Source organism: Choristoneura fumiferana, chromosome 3 (genome assembly GCF_025370935.1).
Source record: "Choristoneura fumiferana chromosome 3, NRCan_CFum_1, whole genome shotgun sequence".
NCBI lineage: Eukaryota > Metazoa > Arthropoda > Insecta > Lepidoptera > Tortricidae > Choristoneura > Choristoneura fumiferana.
This window is the reverse complement of record NC_133474.1, coordinates 15,049,475-15,060,147: the sequence shown is the minus strand read 5'-3', so window position 1 is coordinate 15,060,147 and position 10,673 is coordinate 15,049,475. Positions and strand designations below refer to the sequence as shown.

Sequence of the window (10,673 nt, the reverse complement as noted above, 5' to 3'; positions counted from 1 at the left end):
CTAACAAGTGAATGAAGAAGGCAAATTTTATGAAATATGTACTTTTCTTGGAAACTGACGCCTGAATAATGTGATATCAACTACGAAATATGCGACGAAATTCAAAATATATGTGAGGTCACGAAGCGACACGAGCAACCTTAATAATATCTTCATAAGCTATTATTATTATTATTATTATTCAACTAATTTAACTACCAACATTGGCTTTTGAACAATTCAGTTCGTTTAAAACTTGCATTATCAAAAATTGGGTAGGTATTGTGTAATAATAATAGAAATAATGTACGACGTAAAGCACAACATGAAGGATTGTTTTAATTTACGTGATATCCGTATTTATTTGTAACTAATAATAACATTATTTTTTTATTTTATTTTTAGTTTCCCTAATTTTATTTAACAATGATTAATCATTTCAAGTCATTATTTGTGTGTATGTTCGTAAATCATAACATAAGCCAATATCAAAAGTAAAACCAAACCAAATAAGACATAGATATGGTGGTGAGGCTGGCAACAAAAAGAATCGCGTGTCCGGCGAGAACATTATTATTACTCCCCTGTTTTTCAAGTTGCACTGGCCGCGCGGCGAGTCGACGGGTTTCTGAGAAAGCGGGGTACTGGGCTACCCTGCTGGCACCTGAGAGTACCGCTAACTAATAGCCTGCTACTCCAGTCTACCTGCCGCGGTCGCAGTTAGCATCAATCAACACTATATTTTCGACATCAAAAACGAAACCGGCATCGAAAAATTTCATAGATCGTTGCGGTTTCAATGTCTCGTTTGTTCCCCGTGAGTTGAGCAGTACTCGTATGTTTTATGTTCCCTTATTTGCATTATAAATATAAAATTAATTTGAACTGAAATTGGCTGTCTTTGTTGCACTGGTGAAATCACCTAAAGAAGCGAGGAGCGGTTGTTTTGATTTTGATTATAATTTATAACAAATAACAGGTGTAAAAACAGCAGCAACAGTGGCAGTGGCAGTGGCAGTAACAGTGTTAAAAGAGTTTGTAAGGTAAGCCGCGGAAAGACGTTTTCTTAACTTTAATTAAAAAATGACACTTTATTTGTTTACCGTAAGCTTTTTGTGAAGGACAACGTGAAACCGGCTCTTACCTGATTGTTTCTAGTGTTTGTTCGTTTTACTCAGATTTGAACTCACTGTAAGTTATTGTTTGGCAAGCAACGGCGACAGAAGGCGGCGGCGCCCCCGGCCGGCGTCCGTGATAAGGACTCAATCACCTGCCCCTGACAGCGAGTGACTCCGGCTGTTCACAAACACCCTCCTCATGTATCAACGATTTTTATTAACAATATTTATCTTCCATTATTATGCAAGGAGTGTGCTTTACCGATAAGACTCTATTACTTCTTTCACCGGCTGCCTCCGCCAGATTGGGCGAAGCTTCAAAATTGAAATCACCCGATAATAATAACATTTCTTAAAGGGTAGGTATAAGGGTAGCGTCTTTAAGGGTATTCCACTGAATCTTTAGGTAAAAATAACTTCTGAGTTTGTGTTCCTGCACCATATTGATTGAGATATAAAATAACATTGTTTTTGAGAGCTGTGAGTTATGTACCTGTTCTGGCATGGTAAAGAGATACGTATATTATGGGATATAGGTAGGTATGTAAATTTGTATGTAGTTTAAATGTATTATAATAGAAGAGGTGCACGATGGTGTAAGGATTTTCGGCTGAAATTATTAAGCTTTGAAACGAAATTCGGAAAGGTAGAGCCAAAAATATTTGTTTTTTTTAGAAAACAAGCTTTGTTTTAACAATTACAATCTTTTAAACTAATAAATAATTTAATCCGACATAATTTGAATAGCTATATTCACTTCTAAAATGTTAGAAATGTCGAAAAACATTTTATTATCAAATTTTGATTCCGTTCTCTAAAATTAATATCAACCTTCGAAGTACTCGTTCACATGTCTATGGATCTGAAAAACTTGAGTTCTTGAAACATTTGAAGAGGTGTTTTTTTAACGCCTTTCGGGCTTAGCGTTGTGTGTTTAAGGTGTAGGAGGCGCGCGCACTGGCGGCTGGCGGCGGCGGCTGGTGCGGCCGAGCGGGCGGCGGAGCGCGGGGCTCATCCTTGCCACTCGCCGCTTGGCGCCTCGCGCCGCTCAGTCAGCGCCTGACCGCGGGGGGACTACTGTCGCTCCGCCAACCATCCGCCACACACGGGTTCGCTAACCTCCCCCATACATCGCATCTCAAGTGATATATCAACAGATACATTTTTAAAAACAAAACAAAAAACAATCATCTTGTTCAGTGAGCTCCGCCGTAACCGGCTTCGAACTCGATTTGTGATTGTTTGAACTGACAGTGTGCGTGTTGTGCTTTCCTATCGATAACATAACCTGTATGAATTCAAGGGCATAGAGGACCATAACTAATTCGTTTTTTGGAAGCTGTGTGGAACGATTCGAGCGGGTCTAGCCTCGGTGTGCCTACTTGTAAAACATAAGTGGGCGTATTCGAAAGTTTGAAAATCGATCGGGGTGACGTGCGTGCGTGGGATTGAGTTTATATAATCTTTGTTTACCTTGGGAATATGCACTGTGCTCACTAGGCTAGGTATCAACCTAATCCTCGAGGCCGTGCATGCACACTGCGGCGTCCCGTCTGCGGTCTAGTTGAACCTAACGGGTAAGTTGTTTCTAAATTAAAACATTGTTATTTTTATTTTTCTAAACTTAAGTTTGTATCGTGTTACCATATTACTTTGTTTACCTTTAACTGAAATACCGATGTTATGTAACATGAAGCTAAATAATTATTATTTTTATTTTTGCATTTTCCTTTGATTTGAAGCTTAGATTAGGTATTCTTCTTATCAAAATGTTCATTTATTTATCATCTATATTATTGTTTACTTAGATACGGCTTATGTTTAATTCAATTAATAATCAATGTTTACAAAGACGAAGCTTTACACAAGTGTAAGCGCCTTTAACCAGCTTGGTCCAAAAACTTGCCAAATCCCATCCGCAAATATTTAAATAAATAAACGGTGCTTAGTATAAAAGTGTTTTATTTGATAAGCTTCTTCCGTAAGGTCAATAGAACCATTAAGGTAATCCGATTTTGGCGACGCAACACCAACATCAACATCCTGGCTTTCTATGCCACCCACATCGTCTTCGTCTTCGAAGTGAATAGTGAAATGGTCCTTTCTATCCTTTCTTGTTTTACGTGAGGTATACAATACACATACAAATACTGAACTTTAAAACTTCCATTTCAAGATACCTTCCCAGAGTTTCCAAATTTGAAGCCGAAATAGTCTTAGGTATACGTAACACCTTTCCAAATAATGCGAGATGTAAAATGCATAAAGTAAGCACACGAGAGACCAAGCATAATTCACATCACAAGGCGTCTGTGGACATGGACCTTTGTCACTATAGAGATTCCTCACACTATGCTGAATAAATGAGTTCGGTCGCCTTTGATATGCTAACGCAAGTCGAAATCAAAGTGTGCTTAAGTTAGTTCTGCTTTGATTAGGTTTACAGAGAATATTTCATACACAAAAGGGATGTTACTTTCAATCCATTCAATCCAATCCACTCCCTTTATTGGACCCTCTTATTGCCAAGAATATATAAAACTAATAATATTATGAAATTTAACATCAACAAGTTTGTAGAATAAATAGGGATGTTACAGGTTTGGAACCGTGTGTTCAATATTACACTGCGTGAAATTTGTAGACGTTCGAACGGTGTGATTTAAAAAAAGCAAAACCGGTTTAAAAGGAACGTGAGAACTCAACATTTTCGATTTAGAATGCAGATCACTTTTCGCAGTTTTTGTTAGGCACACTAGATATTAAAAATAAAACATGTGCTCCCTTGTTAAATCTTTACGAGATTTTTATGCTAAAGGCAAGACGGACTATGTTTAAAGATTGCCTGATAAGAAATGCGAAAAGCTAGCAGCTGACTAGTAGACAAGGAAAGAGGCTTTTTTCTTTCAGACAGTCAGTCCATATTTCATGAGCACCAGTCGAGCTACAATGGCGTTGCGATGAGGTCGTTGGACGGACACAGACTGACAAGCTTTTTATTAATACATCTGTATGGTTACATTTTGTATCAAGATTGACGTTATGATTAATAGCTCCTATTGAGGCTTGCTACTATTTAGTATGAGAATTCTTATATACAAAAATAACTTCTGTGATAGATAGTGGGACAACCTAATGTTTCAAAGGGAGAAGACTCATGTTTTCGGGAAACGTACACTCCGCATTTTAACGGTCGGGTGCCCTGCCCGAGTGGTGGTCGCGGTCTCAGCCATACGGGACTCCCATTATACCGATACATGAGGTTATCCCGGACTTAAAGCTGTTTAATAATGCATTTGACCACCTTCATAATTTAATGGTCAGACATGTAACTTAATACCGCAAGGTAAATATGACGTTGTCCAAAATAATTACAAACCGTATTTCATGGAAATGCGCAAATTTAGGAACATATTGTGATGTAGAAAGCGGACCGTAAGCGCTTATTTTAAGATATACACCAGAGTAGAAACAGAAATAACTCTCAAGAGCATCAATACTCGAAGAAATTAAAAGGAATTATGTAGCATGCCATTCAGCTACGATTTTGTATTTACTAAATAGGTAAGAAACATAACAGAAAAGGAATGTATTGAATCAGAAATTATATTAAAATTATTGTGGCGAGATTGCCAAGAACTAACTGCAAATAGAACTGCTAGTGTACACAGTGTGTACATATTTGTAAACAAACTTTGCCGGCTGCTGACGTGATGAGATTTGAGTAAGTAGGTACTACATTGAGTCATGGCTCCGTATCTAGAGGTAGTATGATGGCATCACCTACAATAACTCAGTGAGGCAAGTTACGGAAACAAAGTAATAATTAACATACATAGTGAAATCGATGTACAACATTACTTTTTCATTAATTGAATTTTGCGTGGTGACCGAATTAATTCCATACGGCGTTCACGCCACGTCAGCAGTATATGTCCCCAGCTAATGCACGCTGAATGCAAAGACTACTAACGCCCCACATTACTGTTCCCGAGAGGCAAAACCTCCCTACACTTCCTGCTACCTACCTATACCTACGTCGAGTCGAGCCCCTATCACCGGAGTAGGCAGACGTCGCAATATATTTTGGGACATACTGAGTACCTACTCGCAACCTTAACCAACCCGATAAATACGGAACAAGCGGTACGATTGTATTTGCTTTAATCTTGACAATAACAAAAGGATTAAGTGATTTGTTAATAATAAGCATTCTCGGAAGATTATAGATGGAATGATTAGTTTTGGGGGTCACCCTTGTGTACTGACAAAGATTTAATGGGGTAGAGGGTCGAAACACGATTTCATCTCAATCGCACGTCTAGACCTCTCAGTACTTTGAAAACATTTTATTTATTTGTGCGACGGTTTACCTATCTATAGAAAATTTATAACTATTCATATTTAGTTATATTAATTACTTGTATGAAAACTGTCTTATTTGAATGAGAATTGTAACAGGCTAGTTGGCGCCAGTGTCTTGAGGAGTTGAGGTCCATTAGACAATTTGATATTTGTGTCACGTTTTTGATTGGTTAAATACCTACGTCGAATGGACCTCGCGATACTAACGCCATCTAGTGATATTGTCAAGAAAGCCTCAATCTCGGAATCGTTATCATCACTCCGAAGAAATAAGAGTGTCTGATAATGCTCGATATAAAACTACTATGAGACTCAGATGCAGTCTAGGTAAGCCTGACAAGTTTTGAATCAATCCGATGAATTGTATCAAGGAGAACTTTTCAGATACCTATATTCTTTAAATAAGTATATGTCAGATAACGAAGAGAAAAATTTACTGTTACTGAGTTTCTGCAAATGTAAAATAATTGTGTTGAGATTCTTTTGCGTTATAATTTTACCAACACACCCCGCAATTAATCACGTCTTTTATATAGCTGATATTACTTCGTCGTTCCCAGTCACATTGCAGAGGCCACGGTCGCCAGTAGATCGGATAGAACTGTAGGTACTGATCTTACTTTTGGACACACTCTATCACACCGATACACAGCCTTTGACAATACTCGACGATTTTTTCGAAGAATAGGTACCTACACCTCGACGCCCATAATAGCCTATCACTGACTCCATGAAGACTTTTTTTATTGAGTTATTTACTTTTGAATATCACGTGTCATTAGATGGAGTAAACGCCTGTCGGTTAGGGATTATCAGCAGTGGATATATCTTACCGGACGACGATGATTATGATGATGAGTACAACATAAACAATAAACTATTTATACCACATGTGTGTTGACTGTCTGTATATTAAGTAAAACACAGGACGTTTTAATTATTACGTATTAAAAAAAAACATTTTTCAATATAAATAAGTTTCGATTTCGGTTTCACCGTCTTAATTCAATATTAATACCATGTTAGATACATTCTCATATAAATTAGATACAAAAATAAGTGAACAGGGCGAATTTAGCGCCATAAGTTAAGGGATAAAACGATGACCGCCGCTTGCCAAATCTCATTATTTATGGTTCAAAGGGTCTCTCCTCCACTATCTCCTTCGGAGAGAATAACTTTTACCTTGCCAGGTATTTTTAGTTTTGCTCTATTTAAGGATCAAGAAAATAGTTCAAAGCAACTTCGAGATAGTAAGCATACTTTGACTACCCATTAAATTGCAGCTGGCAATGTTTTACCTACCACATACGAGATTCTTGGGCGTGTGACGTTGTACATACATATAAAACTAATTAGTTTCAATTGATGCAGGTAGAGCCGGGTCAACACGAGCACGGGACTCGAGGTTGAACTAATTGCTATCATTACCAGTTTAAATTACCCAGGAAAAAACAAATCCAACAGGAGCTTAAAAATTTTACTAGCGAGTCATGTATTAGTTGATTTCATTTATATTTTTTAAACAGAGAGATGAAATAATGGATGGTTACAGAATTACACTTTAAGCAATTTGAATTAACACATCTTCAGTAACACAATTATTTGGACCGAGACAGACCGGAACCGTGGAGCGCAGTCAAGCAAACTGCGCTCAAGGTCGCACACGCTTAAATAATCCAGCTAAACAACGAGACTGATTCATAAGCATAAGCATGCATATATTAAACAACAGGCATAACTCATTAAGCAGAACTCAAGTAACAAAAGACAGAGAACATCATCTTCTAAACAGCTAAAATAATGTGGACAACAATAAATATATGTGACACTAATCTTCGTCTGACGTAATCTATTATGTCAACGATATTAACTATATTTAGTAGAGAAGCTACAAATGTAGAATTGATAGTTATTTGTTTGGTCTGCATTCAATATTCAAATGTTGCTACTCCGTTACAATTTTAATCGTTTATCTTGGCACGTATTGAACCAGCAGGGCAACTACAAAACTCGAAGCTCGAAGTTCGTATCGTACCGTCCCTCTCGCTCTTGTGTTAAATGGTATACCTAAGTGTCAGCAGGGCTTCTACGAAACTCGAAGTTCGTGTCGTGCGGTCCCTCTCGCTCTCGTATTAAATAGTATAAGTGTCAGAGGGACCGCACGACACGACACGAACTTCGAGTTTAGATTTTCGTAGTAGCCCTGCAGAGGGACCGCACGACACGAACTTCGAGTTTCGAGTTTCGTAGTAGCCCTGCAGGTTAACTAGAATTTATTTCTTATTTATTATACTTAATTACTCTTTTTATTGCAGTTTTCTCCCGTTATATATTATAATCTTGATTGATTGCTACAGATGGTAGTTCCGATGTAGCGTGACAGTACCGGAGTCTAGTAGCGTGACAGTACTCGCAGCCGACTTCTCTGTCATTATCCTTTGCGAAATGTGGAGCGAGCATTACGTGCTACGATACAACTACTTATCTAAATTGACTTTAATTCCCATTAGTAAAGGTTAGTATCGTTAGTTTAAGAACATTTGATTATTGTTCTATATCTCATCACGAGTAAACTAGAATATATCAAGTTGAAATACATAAGTCGCGTGACTGTGGTCAACCGCGGTGAGATTTCTCCAAGACCTTATAAAAACAAGACAGTTTGAAATCTCGTTTAGTCTATTACTTGAGCTCCAAAAAAGTTTTATCTACTCATTGTTGCTTTAGAAAGAAAATTACTGTGGGACATGCGATTTGGATTTCAAATCACTAAACTAGATACTTACATATTTGCTGCATAACACGCAATGTCAAAATACGCAAAATCATAATACGCAATGGTCAAGAGAACAGTGAAGTGCGACATTTTCCAAATAAAGTGTAGAGACTGAAGATGGTTTTAGAAAGTGAAAGTGTCGTCGACGTGCATCGGATCCAGTGCAAGCGCGGGATCGCGCCGCGAGCTGTGCGATAAACAACCGTGTACTCAAAGAACATACTGCAACATGCATGACTCCTAATTTGTTTCTGAGCAATTGATATATATCCGTGTAATAAAACACCATTGCATAAGTTAAAAGCATTTAGATCTGCAATGGTAAATGAAGTGTATGAATGAGTTGCCATTAATGTTGTTTATCGTCATGGCATATGATTAGGTAGACATGACATTAATAAAAAGTTCATGTTAAATCGAAGAAAATGCAAAAAATATATATTTGAATGAAGTATGAAAGTGTATATTTGAATGTCACAATTACTAGTTATCTTTTTTAGCTAATCACCAACTTGAGATACTTTACATCATAATAAAAGCGATAAATGAAATGCGCAGAAATGCAACAGTATTGTTAAATATTTAGCATAGGAATACATAGCACATTGAAGGTTGAAAAGAAAACAATTAAATGGAATCTAGAACTCACGCTTGCTATCTAGAGCGCGTTCACTGAAAACTTGATAGTTCGCTGGTTTGAGATGAAAAAGTAAACTTGTCATGGATAAATGGCTGAATCGGATCGCGGCGACGTTCAGAGTACGATGCGTATTAGGTATCGATCTGGTGAACGCCTCAGCTGCGCCGCCCCACATTTCACGCTCGTCGCCAATCGCAACGAGTACGCTCACTTAGTCGCTATGCTACGTGGTCGATCTTATTTACGGATCATAACATACAATACAAATAGAACAAGAGATTTGCAACGAGGAGCGCAGAAATGTTGTGTTCACGGGTAAATCTTATCAACTCAATGAAGTTTGCAAGGCAAATATTAGTAATTCGCCATGATATCAAGATTGACAAGGTGGCTCGATGATATTTATTATTATTTATGCAAATTCGTGTGGCGGAAATAAATATATTCATTTTTGTTCGGATATTCTACGTTACATTTTGATCCAAGGGCTATATAATCGATACGGTATATGATACCGTCAATAATAAGTAAGCCGGTTGTTCGGTAGTGCTCGGGTCTCCGCTTGCATAATTGCCAGATGTGCTGTGACTCATGCCATAGTAGGTGTCGCATTAACATAAGAAACATGCATAAATCATTCATTAGCTCTCAATAGGAAATCATGTCAACAGTTCTATATGTATATGATAATCTCCCAGACTTTACTGTAAGTAGGTAGCTACACATTTTGTTTTCACTCATCCAATGCGCAGCGTAAAGCAGGCAGGTATTTATCTATTAGCCAGTCAGCACGATGCCTTTGGCATGGGAAAAAGGAGCTACATTACCTATAAACTCATATTACTTACACGTAATAGTTGCTTACATGCCATGTAGACCGTGAGAACTGCTGGAAGGAAATTGCTTTACGCCATTAATATCGTTCGAGGTAACAATAAGTATCGACGCGGTAACATTATCCACTATTACGCACGTAGTTTTTACTTGCATTCACTGCGAGTCAATCTTACGAATCAATTAGCAGTAAAAGTTTCATGTGTTAAAACGATTGTTATTTGGGCCGTTGAACTAACGGGAGTGCGTTCGCTACGTGTCGTGCTGAGGATTATCGTGACTGGCCTGCGATACTTTAATAGTTGTACCCAATGCGCTTCAACAAGCCATCATATATTACTAGGGATAATTATGTGATTAAATAATGCAGTGTTATATGCTTTCCCATACGTTGCATGTCCGTAAATGGTGCTTCTGGCATTTCGTGATATGTTCAGAGTGTTGAATAGTTAACACGATTACAACACAACAATCTTGCTTTAGTTTTCACGACTGTACTGTGTCAGTAAATAAATAGAACTATACTTGATAGATACTAGCAGTAACAACTTTTACAACTGGAAGAGAATTTAATTTTAATATAGAAAGTTAATTTACGTTTTAGCTGAAATGACAGGACATGAGCATCGATAAGAAACATGGCAAATAAGATACGTGAGACCATGGCTCGGCGGGCGCAGGGCGAATGACGCGTATCCGAGAAATAACCGAGCCTTGTGGCGTTGCCCAGGCATTGTTTGGACGATTTTAATTAAAATCGATCGACGACATGCTATATCTCCAGTCTCCACGGATTATACTTACTCTAACTCTCTGCCAAGAACGATTTCAAGGTAGACCTGTAATTTAGTAGGACTGTCACTAACTTAGGAGGCATAAAGATTGAAATCTCATCATTTTCTTTTAATGAAGCTACATTTGTATTGTGATGTTGGAATTCGAAATGTCTATTGGAAAT

General features: G+C 37.8%; 1 protein-coding gene across 3 annotated transcripts in view; it reads left to right on the top strand.

The window, feature by feature from the left end:
• The first annotated feature begins 2,113 nt into the window (after positions 1-2,113).
• The window catches only part of LOC141426705 (uncharacterized), a 173,109-nt gene continuing 164,549 nt past the window's right edge, over positions 2,114-10,673 (top strand). For all 3 annotated transcript variants that reach the window (XM_074085825.1, XM_074085827.1, XM_074085824.1), the window contains exon 1: positions 2,114-2,674. The gene's annotated coding sequence lies outside the window, so the exon portion shown is untranslated. The remainder of the gene's footprint in view (positions 2,675-10,673) is intronic.